The 14,783-nt window shown below is 39.8% G+C and overlaps 1 long non-coding RNA gene across 1 annotated transcript in view; it reads right to left on the bottom strand.

The window, feature by feature from the left end:
- The window catches only part of LOC101687561, a 507,478-nt gene that overhangs the window by 130,710 nt on the left and 361,985 nt on the right, over positions 1-14,783 (bottom strand). Inside the window, exon 3 of the long non-coding RNA XR_006606038.1 lies at positions 6,145-6,250. This is a non-coding gene — a long non-coding RNA (uncharacterized LOC101687561). The remainder of the gene's footprint in view (positions 1-6,144; positions 6,251-14,783) is intronic.

The following is a 14,783-nucleotide window of genomic DNA, read 5'->3' as shown; positions in this document are numbered from 1 at the left end:
GTTTCACTGTAAAAAAACACGAAAAAATTAACACCATCCTCATTAGGGCTGAGCACATTTCTGCATCCATGATATAACATCTTAACTTCTAAAGTTCAACCCAACAAAAAAGAAAAACATAGGGCTCTAAGTAAATAAACAAAACCCAAAAAGGAATGGAAATGTCTACCTTTCAGAGGTAAGAGACATGCCCACGAAGGGGAAAGCAACATGAAAAACAAAGAATATTTAGTTCAAGCTGATTTCTAACATATCATAACCAGGGAAATGCAATCAGCACTGTCTCCAGGGAGACCCACATGGCTTATAGACTTCTACATTCTTTCATATTTCTGCTCAAGCCAGGTGCTTCAGGAAAAAAAAAAAAAATTAAATGTCTGATACCACTTAGCTGGAAGTGAGTTCTGTCCTCTATCACACTGCCAAAAACCAGAATTCCCATTTTTGCCAGCCTATTTCCAGGTCACTGATGTGTTTTAAGAAAATAAAGCAGACATGGTAGACTGGATAATCTACAAAAACCATTCTTTCACTCCACTTACTTGAGACTCACCCATTCATTCACTCTTTTATTCATTCAACTAATACTTCCCAAGGTCTCTAAGCAGGCATGGTATGACTGCTTCTGCAGCACCTTTTCTTTCCCCTATGAGCATAAACCACGCAGCCAAAGTTGTTTTTATGTACAGTTTAAAATCCATGTACTTTTTTCTCCTTGAGATGAGCAAGTGATGTGCACACTGCTGTGTGTGCACAAATACTTTGATAAGTATTTGAAGAAGAAACAAGCAAACAAACCCACTCCATTCTACATGTAATTTCATGTGTGTAAAAAGAAGGGAGAACATATTTTGATTGTGGAGGACATGTATTTGGTATTATCATGTTCACCTTAAGGCACAGAGGGATGTCCAAACTTTGGAGAGCGGTTGGGGTGGGGGACGATGGGGGAAGCAAAAGCAAACACCCCGCCTGTTGGCAGCCTTGGTTGCTCTAATCTCAGGGCAGAAGGCTGTGTCTGAGCCCTCTGCTGTGTGTGCACATGGTTTTCTTCATTTATCTTTCAAACTCCCTCCACCTGAAGACTTGAAAGGTGAAAAGCAGGTCTGCAGATAAATATCCCTAACGTAAGATGCCCATGATGATGAGCTTGCTTTCTCTTCTTCTCTCTTCCCTCAGAAAGATAACAAACAGAGGAGGAAGCATGGCACATGGGGAAGTGGAGTTAAAATGTACTGCACGTTACTAATCCTAACATAACATTGGCAGCTTGCACCATCCCCCTGCCAAACCCAAATTAACACACTGCCTTACTGGAAGGCAAAGGCTGCAGCTATATTTATAGCTCAATTAACAAGTTTCATAACTAAACCTCCAGAAGTCCTAGGCAAACCTGACAAATGCTATGCATCTTAACACCATGGTGACCCTGCCAGAATGCCACCATCTTCTAACGGGGAACAACTCCTGCTATCACCTTGCAAGAACAATGATGATTGGCACTGGCCCATCTGATAAAGGGAAGCTGGCTGGGCAACTCGGCTCTTGTCAGGGGTATGTCTCTTAACAACTCCCAACCAACACACATACGGTTGATTCAAGCAGGCGGCTAATTCTTCTTCCTTTTGCAGATGGATGGAAATGCCTGCTCCTCGGGAGCCAATGGCTGCAGAGAATGACTGCCATCTTATGACTCAGGGGCCTTGGTCCTTTCGGGAACAGTGTCACAGACACACAAGGTACATCACTTGGCAAGAGTTGTAACTTTGAAAGAAGCAGAGAATCTCTTCATAAGCTCTTCTAAGCAGGTTAATTTTACTCGAGGGAGAAAGATTCTTCAGAGGATTATTAGTACAAAGGCAGCATTGTTAGGATGACTAGGGAAGGTGCAATAGTATTTTTAATATAGCACTTGACTTGGGGCAAACTGCCTTCAGCACCCAGGTAGGCTTTCCCTTTATTCAGGAACAACATACATGTTCCCATGGCACAGAGCACTGTGATGATTTGTCTGCACATCTGGCTCCTCTTGTCAGGGGTATGTCTCTTAACAACTCCCAACCCAAAGAGCCCAAAGAAGGAGGAGGGTTCTTCCACATTGTGTCCTCCACAGCACATAGCTCAGAAGTAATAGTAAGGCTTTAACACTTCCGAGTGAATGAATGAATGAATGAATGAATAATTTAATAGATAAATTGGATGAATAAATAATTTAACAGATAAACAGTACTATTCTCCCACACACCCTGAGAACTTATAATTCTGCAAACCTCTTGCTTTAATTTTCTGCCTAGAGTAAAACACATTTCATGCACCATCCTCACATCTTCTATCAACTATAATCCATCTCTGGCTACCTCTATCACAGACCTCTTCCTCATTAAGAGCTAGCCATTTAGATCACAGAAATTTGGAAAAACACCTACAGTTTACTGGTCAGAGCCTTCAATCTATCTCTACTGTTTGAAATCCTTGGCTGCTAACATGGGGAAGAAGTAGATGGTCAACTGTTTGTTCTATTTTAATATATCCCAGGTGTACAACTTTGGGTAAATTGCTAATTCCTGAGCTTCAGTTTCCCTGTCTGCGAAAGGAAAGGGTTAATTTAGAGATACCTTAAAATGCCTTTCAACTTTAAAATATTACGAAGTTTATTCTTCTGCAATCTAGTCATACACATACATACGAATGGCACAATTCTTTATTCTCCTATCCCCCAAAAAGAATGTCTGCAGAAGTTGCTTTTAATACACCTAAGCTTCTGAATCTGGTATGAGGGAGCCCATGCTCTTTTTGCCCCTTGGTGCTCTCACTGCTGGGCTTTTGATCTCCAAGTACAAGAGTATTCTTCCCAAGGAATGCAAGTGGACTATTTTCTCAGGATAACTTTGTGGCTGCTGAAAAAAAAAGAATTAAGCCATAAGCATAGGATAAAGAGGCTAAGAAAAAGTGAGAGGCTGTTATTAAGGTAGATTGGAGTCAAACTAATAAGGATATTCTGCCACTATTCAAGGATCTACTGCCTCTCCCTGCTTTTTCAAGGAACAAGATCTGGAACAAAGATGCCTCTGCAACATGGAGCACAAAGGGGTAGGCTATGGGCTAACTCTGGCTCCCAAATACATTCAGTGGCTGGGCCATGCATAGCTGCTGTTATAGATGTTTTAATGTGATCTTAAGTAAATTCCCTTGGGTGGGTCATAGGATGCTCAGTTTGTCAATGGCCCTTACCATTCCTTATGTCTTGTATTTCTTTCCTACCTCTTTCATTCATTCATGATACTGACTCTTTGCCAAACACACTGTTTCTGTCTTCTCCCACTAAAATAGAATGTTATGTCCCATGAGTGTAAGATATTCTTCTGTTTGTTCACTATGTCCAGTGCCTAGAAGAATGCTCGGCTCATAATGTATATTTTGTACATAACTGTTGAATGAATGAATAAATAAAAGCCCCTTCTAGTTGCTCCATCTCAGAGCTCCCATTATACTCTGTTCATTCCATCACAATAGCCTTAATGCAACAAACATTGGTTAAGTACTGGACATGGTGTCAGCTATGGTACTAGAGATATTGAAGTAAATGGGACAAAGTTCCTTGTCTCAAAAGCTCACATTTCAGAGAAGGGAACAGGCACAATTACAAACAAATATACCAAGACAGTACAATAGTTTTGATGTGCTATGAAATGTGCCTCTGTGGTAGTAGAAGTTCATTACCTGGACAAGGGACAGAGGACCTTCTACACCGAGAGAATCGACTATATACAAAGTCACCAAGTGGTGGAGGTACACATGCTCAGGGTCCAGACTACTCCAGTCTAGATAGAAGAGAGCACTGGGGAGGGGAGATGAGAAGTGGCACTGGGAAGGAGCATGTTTGCAGGATTGTGAAGACCTACCTTTACAGCAGAGCTGAGGATGCTATTCTGCAAGGAAGAGATACTATTAAAATATTTCAAATATGCAGTGCCAGGAAGACAATAGTGTTTCAGAAAACTACTCTGACTTTAACTGTAAGGTATAGGTTGACACGAGAATAAGCTTGGAGGATTCTACGGTAGTCTAGAGAAGAGATGATGGAGCCTAAATGAAGGTTGGACAAGTTGTTTCTCTCAGGAGAAACTTATGCAATAAAAATTTTGGAGGTAGAATGATAAAATTGACAAGTGAGAGGAGAAGTGGGGTGAGAGACAAGTAAAGGTTGAGGTTCCTGGCCTGGGTCAAATGGATAGTTGATGTTGCTATGGAGAGGAGGACAAAAGAAGTAGTCAGCAGGGGTATAGTTCCTGAATTGTCAATACCATGGTCAATGGTGACGTTTTTCAAGGCGCTTTCAGAAAAATGAGGGGAATAAAAATCAGTGCAGTGGATCAAAGAAGGAGTATGATGTGAAGAAATCAGAGGCTGTTGTGTATTTATTTCTTCAAAATACTTGGTGAAGGGAGTCAGAGGGATGGACAGACAGAGCACAGGAGACTTTGGGGGCAGCGTAACTATTCTGTGTGATATTACAACAGTAGATACCTGTCATTCTATATTTGCCCAAACACAGAATGTAAAACACCAAATGTGCCCTGATGCAAACTGTGGACTTTGTGTGATAATGATGTGTCAATACGGGCTCACTGATTGTAGCAAATGTACCACTATGGTGGGGGGATATGGACAGTGAGAGAGATTGTATATGTGTGGGGACAGGGATATATGGGAGCTTTGTACTTTCTGCTCAATTGTCTTATGAACTTAAAAAAGATCTAAAGAATAATGTTTATTAGTGGAAAAAAAATTTGGTGAAGTTTGTAAAGGGAAATAAGATAATATCTTGAGAGGAAAGCAAAATCAGGAAAGATAGTGGTTTTCTTTTTCTCTCTCTTACAGAATGAGAGAGACTTATGTAAGTGTAGTGGTATGTAAGTATTTATAGGTCATGAAGTGGCCTGTGAGGAAAATATTTGAAAGAAAAAATATAGCTAATGCAAATAAAAGTTCTTGGGAAGGACTCAGAACAGTGCCTAGTACGTAGTAGTTGCTCAATAAAATGTTCAATTGTTAGCACTATCATAATATCCATTATGTTCTTCTTTATTGTATAGTAATTTAAGTCAGTTCACTATTGACACCCTTAGCTCATATAGAAAAAGGTTATGACTCCTTGCAGTTTCTGTTCCTGATAAGCACTTATAATTCCTTGAACAGAACCTCCATTCATCAACTGATTCATTCAAAATAGTTACTGATAAATGGTAGAACTGGCATCTTCTCAGGTGGTCATTTTGGCTTTTGCCTTTATTTTGAGTATATTTTACACATTTTTATCCTTACCTCGAAGTACCAGATGGTATGTATTAACAAATGGCCCTGGCCCTCTCAGATTACAATGATAAACTTGTCTCTGTCAATTATGAGACCCTCAACCACATGCAACATAATTACAAGTCTAGGAGACTGAGGCTGTAGCTGGGGTAGGCTCAGAGATTCCACAATAACGTCGAGAATTGGATTCTATTTTTCTGCTATGTTGGTTTCAGTGTTGGCTTCATTTAAAGGCTGGCTTCCCTCAATGTCACAAGATGCCCACAGTAGTTATAGGTGTCATATATAGATAGAACAACATCCAGAGAACAAGAGACCATTTCTTTCTGGGTACCATTCTTGTAAGAGGGAACCTTTCCAAAAGATCTCCAACAGACTCCTCTTACATCTCAATGCCAGAACTGTATCACAAGAACTTCAAGCCATCTTTAGGTAGTTTTGGGGTACAGGAGAACTAGGATTGCCTTAGACTGATCAGGAGCACCCCCTTGGGAAGAGAAGCACACAGTACTGCAGAGGAAAGGTGACCGTGGAATGAACAGGATTCTGTTTGGAAGGATAAAATGTGGGGTGGCATAGAGAGATGGATGTTGGATAGGTAGTCAACAGGGTTTGTTAGACTTGAATCAAAACTATTACAGCATAAGCAAAAAATGATATAAAATGGCTACTCTCCTAACTTGTGCACATAAAATTTGTTTCTGGAAAGCTCTATGAGCAAACAGATGATGTGACAGTGAAACGATGAACAGGTAAATAGCTACTGAAAGTTTCAACTAGGTGATATGAGAAGGGCCTTATCAAAGTGCTTGGAGACTCACCACATACATTGCATTGCTGTCTCTGTATAGTTCCCATTATGTACCGACAGAAATTCTTCATTCACTCCACGAGCATTTCAGGGTCTGATACACATCAGACCTAATACCAAAACCTAAAAATAAATATTAATAAAATCAGTTTTCCTCCACCAAATATATATATCCACTACTACTCAATAAATAATTTTAACATGTGTCTTTAGGTCCATGATGAGTATACAAGGCTCAGACTAGCACAAAATGCACAGTGGTCAATTTTACTTTGGGGTAGAAGGATTGGATAAAGGAATGTGATGCTTGAACTGGGTCTTAAAAAATAATTCACTGTTTGTGAGATGAAAAGGGGACTGGGAAAGACATTTTTAAAAGAGAACATATAGCCAAAGGTGTACAAGTGTAAATTAGTATTCTGCCCCTGTGAAACTCCAAGTGGATCTAAGTGGCTAGAGAATAGAGTTCAAGAAGAAAGGCAGATGGGGGTAAGCCTGGAGACTTGGGCAGGAATCAGATGACGGAGGGAGAGCCTTTTTTTATCTCATGTATATAAATTGGGATTTTATGTAATAAGTAACACTGAAGACTTGAGAAAGTGAATAGATATCTTAAAATATCTGACAAGCTGGGTCATGGGGAGATTATGGTGAGAGTAAGTCTAGAGGTGGGGTGTTCAGTTGTTTTAATAGTTGTTGTTGCAGTTGTTTTAATAGTTTAGGAAAATCATGACATTGCTTGAGCCAAGGCAATAACAAGAGGTCTGGAGAAGAGGAAGGGATGAAATATTTGATGAACCTCAGTGAAAATCTGAATGTTGAAAAAGAACTGGAGAAATCTAGAATGACTGAGGAGGTGCAAGTATGGTTAATGAGAAGAGAGGAGGCAAGAGGATAAGGTAAAAGTAGGGTGATCAGTTTATCTGGGTTTGCCTGGGCTTTCCCAGTTTTAGTGCTAAGAGAGCTACATTCTGGGAAGCCCCTCAGTCCCAGGCATACCAGGGTAATTGGTTATCACATAAGGAAAAGTACATTTAAAGGGAAGTGTGGTAACTTCAATTTGGTAGGTAATGAACTCCAAACCTATCGGACAACAGAACATTCAACTAGCATCTACTTAACCCCCAAAGAGCTGGCCAGTTCAGTGAAAATTCAACCAACTAGTGTTCACTAACTATGTATCCCTCTAAAGGATGATTTTCAAATAGTTTTCACATTTCCACTTCACTTGGAAATACCACCCAGCTTTCACACAGTTAGGAAGCAGGCCCTGACACAGTAGTTAGATGGTCTTTCTCCACCAGGGTTGGTGGGCTACAGATACAGGGATGAATGATGAGCACCTTCTGAGCCCTTCACGCAGCTCACTTAAAAAGTTATCCTTGGGGTGCCTGGGTGGCTCGGCCGGTTAAGTGGTCTGACTCTTGCAGCTCAGGTCATGATCTCTGGGTTTTGAGATCCAGCCTGCTTAGAATTCTCTCTCCTACCCCCTCTGCCCCTACCCCTCCTGCTTCTGCGTGATACACATTCTCTTTCTTAAAAAAAAAAAAAAAAAATCTTTAAAAGGAGTATGTCCTATGGTAACCTAAAGTCATTTCTATCAAGGGGACTACCCATGTGCTTATTACAAAATTATTATTAATCAGAAAACAGTGTGTTTCTGTCCCTTATCAATCTTTATATCATAGACATACCTGTATTGTACATATATAAGCATTCAATAATTTGTTGCAAGAGTAATTCTTTGAAGCCCATAAAAATTACGTGTTATGCTTATTACATATTCAATTAAAATAGCTATAATCTCTAAATTCCTTTATCTTTTTTTTTAAACAAATAAGAATTTGAAAACCAGAAAGTTTTAGGTTTGTATGATAGCTCTGAGATGATTCTAAACATCTAGTTTAGCTCAGTAAAAGCCTAGAAATATCATGGCAAGAAGGTAGTTCCATTTGATACATTTGTTTGTACTCGAGACCAATATTGTTCTACCAATAGCATGCTCTATAAACTGACCCAGTGCTCTGAGAGTCCCCAAATGCCTTATTTAAAACAATGGGGCAGACACTGAGGATGGTGTTCAACTCTTAACTTAGCAATTCCCACTACTGATTTAAACCAGACCTTCAGTGTTATTTTAACATAGGTTTTGGATTTAATTATCTTAAATGTCTAAAAGAATGCATACAATTCCCAAACTGTTTATCTCTTTTATGGTAAAATCTCTTCCCCTATCCCTGGAAATCTGTTTTAATTATTTAATCAGTTTGGCTGAAACTCACAAAGCATTAAATTGTTAGTTGTTACTTAACATTCCTTATAAATTGCATTTATTAATTTCTGGATAGAGACTTGTCCATTGCTACAGTAATTTAAATTAGTACCACATGGTTACAGACCGCTGCTGAATGATGATTAAATCTTTGGGGCAAATTCAGTCTTTTAAGATTTAAATGGCACTAGAGATAAGCTAACCAAATTTGGGTCCAAGAAGTTACAATTTATCAAAAATGTAATAAACCATGGCCAGAATATTCATCGTAAGCAGCACATAATGTGGTCCATGAAATGACATTTTAGCATCTCCCTCACTGTGGTCACAGGGAAGTGCTGACGGTGCAGACACAGCAATGCTCCATTGATATTTAACAGTTCCCATCTACAAGGTACTTTGCAATATTGTGGCTTTTTATACACTCAAGTTCCCCTGACACTCTATCAGTCATTTTGTTATTCTACACAGTGGCATATTCCTTTCGTGGTGCTTTAATTTCACAGGCACAAACAATCAACATGACACACAACCCTTTGGACTCTCAGCAAGAGGAGGAGGAACTGTGGGACCACGTGGCATTTCAGAATGAGGAATCGCTAGGGGCAAGAGTTCTATAGGGACGACTGACCCTAACCTACTTAAGTACAGGTGATGAGAAGGAGGGTCTGGAAAAGTTAAGAGATGTCTCCCAGGTCACAAAGGTGAAGAGAAGCTCTAGAATTCCATGTCTTTACTTGCCACCCAAAAACTGTTCTTTCAACACCTACTACCATCACGGATTCCATTCAACGGATACGGCCCTGGATCTTAACATTTATTCAGATTGCTGAAAGGATCTAATCATTTTTTCCCAGGGAACTGACTGGGGAAATCCAATGATTAAAGAAATGAATCTTCCTATTGCTTCTGAATACTTAAAAAATAATAATAATTTAAGAAGAGGGTAACAGGTAGGGCATAGAGGAGACCGTAAGTGTCTCCCACCATAAAGACTGACTGAAACACTCAGGTAAAATAACAAAATCAACTCATAAAATAATAGATTCATCTTCCTGCTGCTAAAGACAAATATTAAATAATCCTAGGTGCTGCTGGCTGAAAATTAATTTCTGTAAGGCAAACAGTATAGTATGTATATGTGTTTCAATTTCTGTTTGGCAAGGTGCCTATTTTGAGCATCCTACACAGACCTTTGAAGTATTTGGGCTTCTCTGATAACGCAGATGCTTAAACAAGAACTGCTTCCTCAGGGCTCCCAAGCACGGTAAAAAGTCTGTTTTGGATTGTCAGGCTCCCAACTAATTCCAGGTATTCAGTCTAAAAACACAACATTTTTTTAATGCATTAATGATACATCGCAAGCATTCTGAATTGAATTGTGCCGGAAGATGGGAGTGACATTAACTTATTAGAGGAGTCACGAAGTGCTGAACCACTGCAATTTGTGTTCCCCAAATTACAGTCAGGTGCAGCTGCCCGCATGGGGCAGGCTGAAACAGGATACACAGTGAGAAAAAAAAGTGTTTCAGACAGAACCCTCTAATGATTAATTTACAATAGAAAAAAGGATAGAGGGCAAATAGAACATTGTATTCTAAATCATGAAACTATTATAGATGTCCCACCTGTCTACTCTTCGACCATCTGAGAGCTAAGCCATTTTATCTCCCAGCCCTAGTCGTTCTGACTGTGCTTCTTTAATATTGGTGTTTGACAAATCACATAAAATGTCCCCAGGAAGCCAAACACACTCAGGACCACTTCTGTAGAAACCTCAGAAATGTTAAAATGAAAACAACAACCAAAACAGTAACAAAAATCCACAATCAGAACTTCCCTAAAAGCCATAACCTTTTTTTTTTTTTTTTTTTTTTTTTTTTAAATCACGAACACTTATCCCTGAAAGAATCTTCTGTTAGCAGCATGGGAGTTAAAGCATGTGGTATCCTGGACCAAGCAGACGCCATGAGGCAAGGTGAGCTCTTGGTGGTCATGGGAAGAAGAAAATCACTAGGAGTCAATACATGGAGTAACCCTTACTTCCAAGTTTACTCAAGTTCTTTCTACAGAAGGATTTAGCAGAACATTGGCTCTATAAATGGAACCAGAGAGTGGGATCCCTCACTTTGATATTCTACTAACACTCCATGCCTCTTTCCAGAAGGGACATGCTACCCAGCACAGTGACCAAATTCTAACTTGCGTCACTGCATTCTGTCTCCTCTGAATACCTCCTGGAACTTCATCTGGTCTTCATTCCATGTTGTAAACCAATATGAGCTGTTGGAAAATTGCCCTTGAGGTGGCTGTACTTCAGCACTGGGCAACATGACTCATGAATATTTTTAACAGTCAAGGCCATATGTTCCTCTCCTCTGTCGAGCATGGAGCCAAATGGAGCTTCTTAAATAACACACAGTGTGGCAGCTACTGCCAGGCACACAAGGCAGAGGCTCAGAGTTGGACGTGTTCTCCCAGTCAGAGATGGGAAAGGTCCGTGACTCTGAGACAGAATACCAGCTGACTCAGAGCTAAGAAAATATTGGGAGAATAGAAGAGTTGTTTTCCGTGCTCTGTTTTCAACTTTGTTTCTATGCCTGATTTACTTTACAAATCAGTTAAGGGAAATGCTTCTCAGTCTTCTAGTTAACCCAAGTCCTCCACCCTGCCCCACTCTCTCCCAGCGTGCCATCAGGATTCCAGAGTGCCCAGGAGATGCTGCCCAGAAGCCCACCAACACCCACAACTATAGCTGAGGGAAAGAAAACTTCCCTTTCTTTATGACATAACCAGGTTTCAAAATGCACAGACACCCATGGACTAGGGTTAAGTGGAGGCAGCTTTTGAAGAGCAGCTTTTGGAGGGGATGGAGCTTTGTGGCAAAGGAGAGGAACGGAAGGGATGAGAATAATAGGAACAGGGTTGCTTGAAAGAGGACAGAGACTGAGAGGGACCAGAATGGAAAAGGAGAAAGGGCACAGAAAGGAGAAACCAGGAAATGCCTGAGATTCATTTTATTCTTGACAGGCCTGCCAGATCTCCACTTTCTAATGACAACTCTGTAAATTTCCAACATTGTTTTGTTTTTGAATGTGATCTATTTAGAATTATCCAGCTTTTGACCAACTGAATTCATTTTGCAACGCTTCTAGGTGAACTTAATAACCTGATAAATGTTTAAGAGCCCAGCATTGTCAGCCACTGTGTTAGGGACCAGAGATTGGCCACAAATAGGACTGACATGGTCCCTACCCTTCCAGATCTTAGGGCATGCTACTAGCATTTGATAAGCATTAAGGAAACAGTTCTGTGGGGTTAGGGAAGGGTCCCTGGAGGAAGTAAGAGATAAGCTGAGACTGTCAAGAAATAGTGAAATAAGTCTGATCACCATTGTCAGTCTAACTCACCACTTGAAATATTAGGTGTCTCTTCCCTGCCACTAGTGGGCTCACTGCCCCAGGAGACACCTGAAGGAAACACGGTTGCCCATGTGGGGATAAGCAGAGCTTGCTGAAGAGCAGAAAATGTGTTGTGTCACCGATCCTTGGAGGCCAGAAAGATGCCAGTGGAGGGATTCAGCGTTGACTTTGAGTTTCTTAAAATGTCACATGAAAAATATATAGCTGTGCCTTCCAGCCCCAAACTACTCTTGCCACCACCTCCCCCTGCCCCCGATTAAATGCCTTCAAAGTAAGCAGATACAAATGGCACGTAATACATTTGATTTTCTCTTGCCCCTTGCTTACTCTGGCATCTTCCTTACCCTGTGTCTTGTTCTATCTGGCGATAAGGTTCCTGTGGCCCTGGTTCTATTACCACGTCCCCATAAGTGGCACCTCGGCACAAGACAAGGTGGGCAGGACTATAAGGACTTCAAAAACAAATGCCACCAAACTCTTTACAAATCTGACATTTGTAGTTTAGGATAAACCAACCACCCAACTCTACATGGGTGGGTAAGCTTGCTACAAAACATGCCTGGCATAGCAGGGGACTAATTTGACCTCACACCCTCAGTAAGAGTTATTATTTTTTACTATCTTTGACCGTATTCCCAGGATGCAGAATAGTTTGAAGTGTAAAAAATGCAATCATTCAAGTGCTTAGACTATCCCACACCAAGTATCTGTACGGTTAGAAAAAAATGAGTATTTGTCGTCATGTAGAAAATATCTGGGGGAGAGACTGTTCATTTTTTTGTTTAGATAGGTTGCTGTCTGTTATACATGGGTTTAATTATTTCCCCGTTTGCTTTCATATGCACTTTCACTCCTGTTGTGACAGGGTTTACTATTATTATTGTTATTATTAATCCCAGAAAAAAAGGAGAAAGATTTAACATGGAAAAGAGGACAAATGCCATAAAATCTGCGATAATAACGTGTTCAGTAGGAACCATGGTCATTGCAGGGTAGAGTTGCACACCTACTCATTCTTTTGTGATGATCATGTTTTTACTATTTCAAATTTAATACTTTTTCTAATATATTATATGTTACCTCCCATGTATTTAAGCTGTACTTAAAAGCATGCTAAGAACTGGTAATTCTTTAATGGTTGTTCACTTACAAGCGATTGTGGGTCATTACACAATCATTTAAAGGGCATTAATGAGAACCATTTAATGGTTTTAGTAGAATATCATTGTAAGGGACAGGGGAAAAGTTACTGGCTGTAAATTTTTATGACCATTTCTTACAAAACGTATTACTTTAAAGATTTATGTATGTAACAATGAGTACAATAAAAGCCATGCTAAAAATAATTTGAAATCAAAGTAATGCATATAGATAAGTCTTTGCTCTGCTGCAATTGGGTGGGCACCTTAAAAAAAAAAAAAAATCTTCCTTTGTGCCTTTCCTCCTCCCTTCCCCCGACCTCTCTCTCTGCCTTTCATTCTTCCTTACTTTCTTCTCTGTCTTCTCCCCTACCTTCCACCCTTATCCACAACTTGCCGTTTCTTTCTTAAAAGAGATTTTTAGTACCATTAAAGATTTGGGTTTTAATGAAAACCATTACAGACAGAATCTCAACCAATGTGTTTTTTGGTTGGTGAGGGTGGAGAACAGAGGGGTAAATATAGCAGGACAATATTGCACAGACATGCCCCAAATGTAGTGGATCTTTGTTTACAGAACTTTCCCTCATATATCATTATTTTAAACTATTTCCTCTTATATACTATAGGACTAAAATAGAAAATCCAATACTTTCTAGGACATCACTGTCTAAGACAGGACAGGGGACTAAAAAGGGAGAGGAACTAGTCTGGTAGTACACCCACGGAAATCTGTAAAATACATGCAGAAAGGAACCTCACTCATACCCAGAGGAACATGGAGCGACTTGCTCCATGCAGCTTACCTCTTGCAAAAGAAATGGGTATTTGAGAAGTTCACTCTACTGAGGGAGTAACCTTATTAAAGTGCTTTAATAACACAACAGTCATTGTATTATGCCTGGTTTTGTCCACTTGTGATTCTCATGGAATACATAATGAATAAGACAATGCCCCTTTCCCAGGATTCTTGCATAAGCAGGAGGGTATTTCTAATTAAAAAGGCAGAGTTAGCGCAGCACATGAAATGAACAGAACCATATCTCTGGAAATGCCGAGATTTTACTGTTTGCATTAAGTAATGCTTGTATTTCTCTCTGAATCTAGCCCAATACCCATTACCAATAAGATGAAGATTTAAGATAACTTGGTCAAAAGATGGTGAATTACAACTTTTAATTAAAATGTAGAAAATAGTTGCTTTAAAATAAACATGATAATACTTTCATGATCATTAATTTTTTATGGAGAGAACAACAAAAGCAACCTGAATATTTTAGAATGTGACATTATAAAGTCAGGCAAAGGGGATTTTTAGAAAATTATGCATGTCCCAGAGAGAAGATTGCATAGTTGCTACTCTTCATTTCTAGTCCCCATGGAAACCCCGGTAGAATGCAAACCCCACACATCTGGATCCACAGGGATTCCTCTACTTGACCTATTCAGGTAAAGCAAGCAATGACCAAGATGGTGAGAGGGTAAGGCAAGCACTAGCGTTTACAGCTTACAGACACCCAACGGCAATTCAATGAATGATCTCAGGGAAAAGAAGAGAGATGATTTCCCTATGTAGCCTAGATACCTTGATATGAAATTTAAAAAATAAATTTAATGTGGAGTTAAAATATTATTGGTTCTATGTTTCAGATCCAGTGTAGCACGACTGGTGAGAGAGAAAGTGAGAGTGCGTGTGTGCACGTGCACACGCACGTGTGCACATGCACACTATGGTTCCCTCACCAGAATTAGTTCATAGTGATGCAAACCTAGCTTCATGCCTCTTTCTAACATTATCTCCAACTCCACCTCTGAGTAAATGT

This window comes from Mustela putorius, unplaced genomic scaffold, assembly GCF_011764305.1.
Source record: "Mustela putorius furo isolate JIRA1106 unplaced genomic scaffold, ASM1176430v1.1 tig00000224_pilon_pilon_pilon, whole genome shotgun sequence".
NCBI classification, from domain to species: domain Eukaryota; kingdom Metazoa; phylum Chordata; class Mammalia; order Carnivora; family Mustelidae; genus Mustela; species Mustela putorius.
Note: the sequence above shows the minus strand (reverse complement) of the source record. Positions and strands in the feature narration are given on the sequence as shown.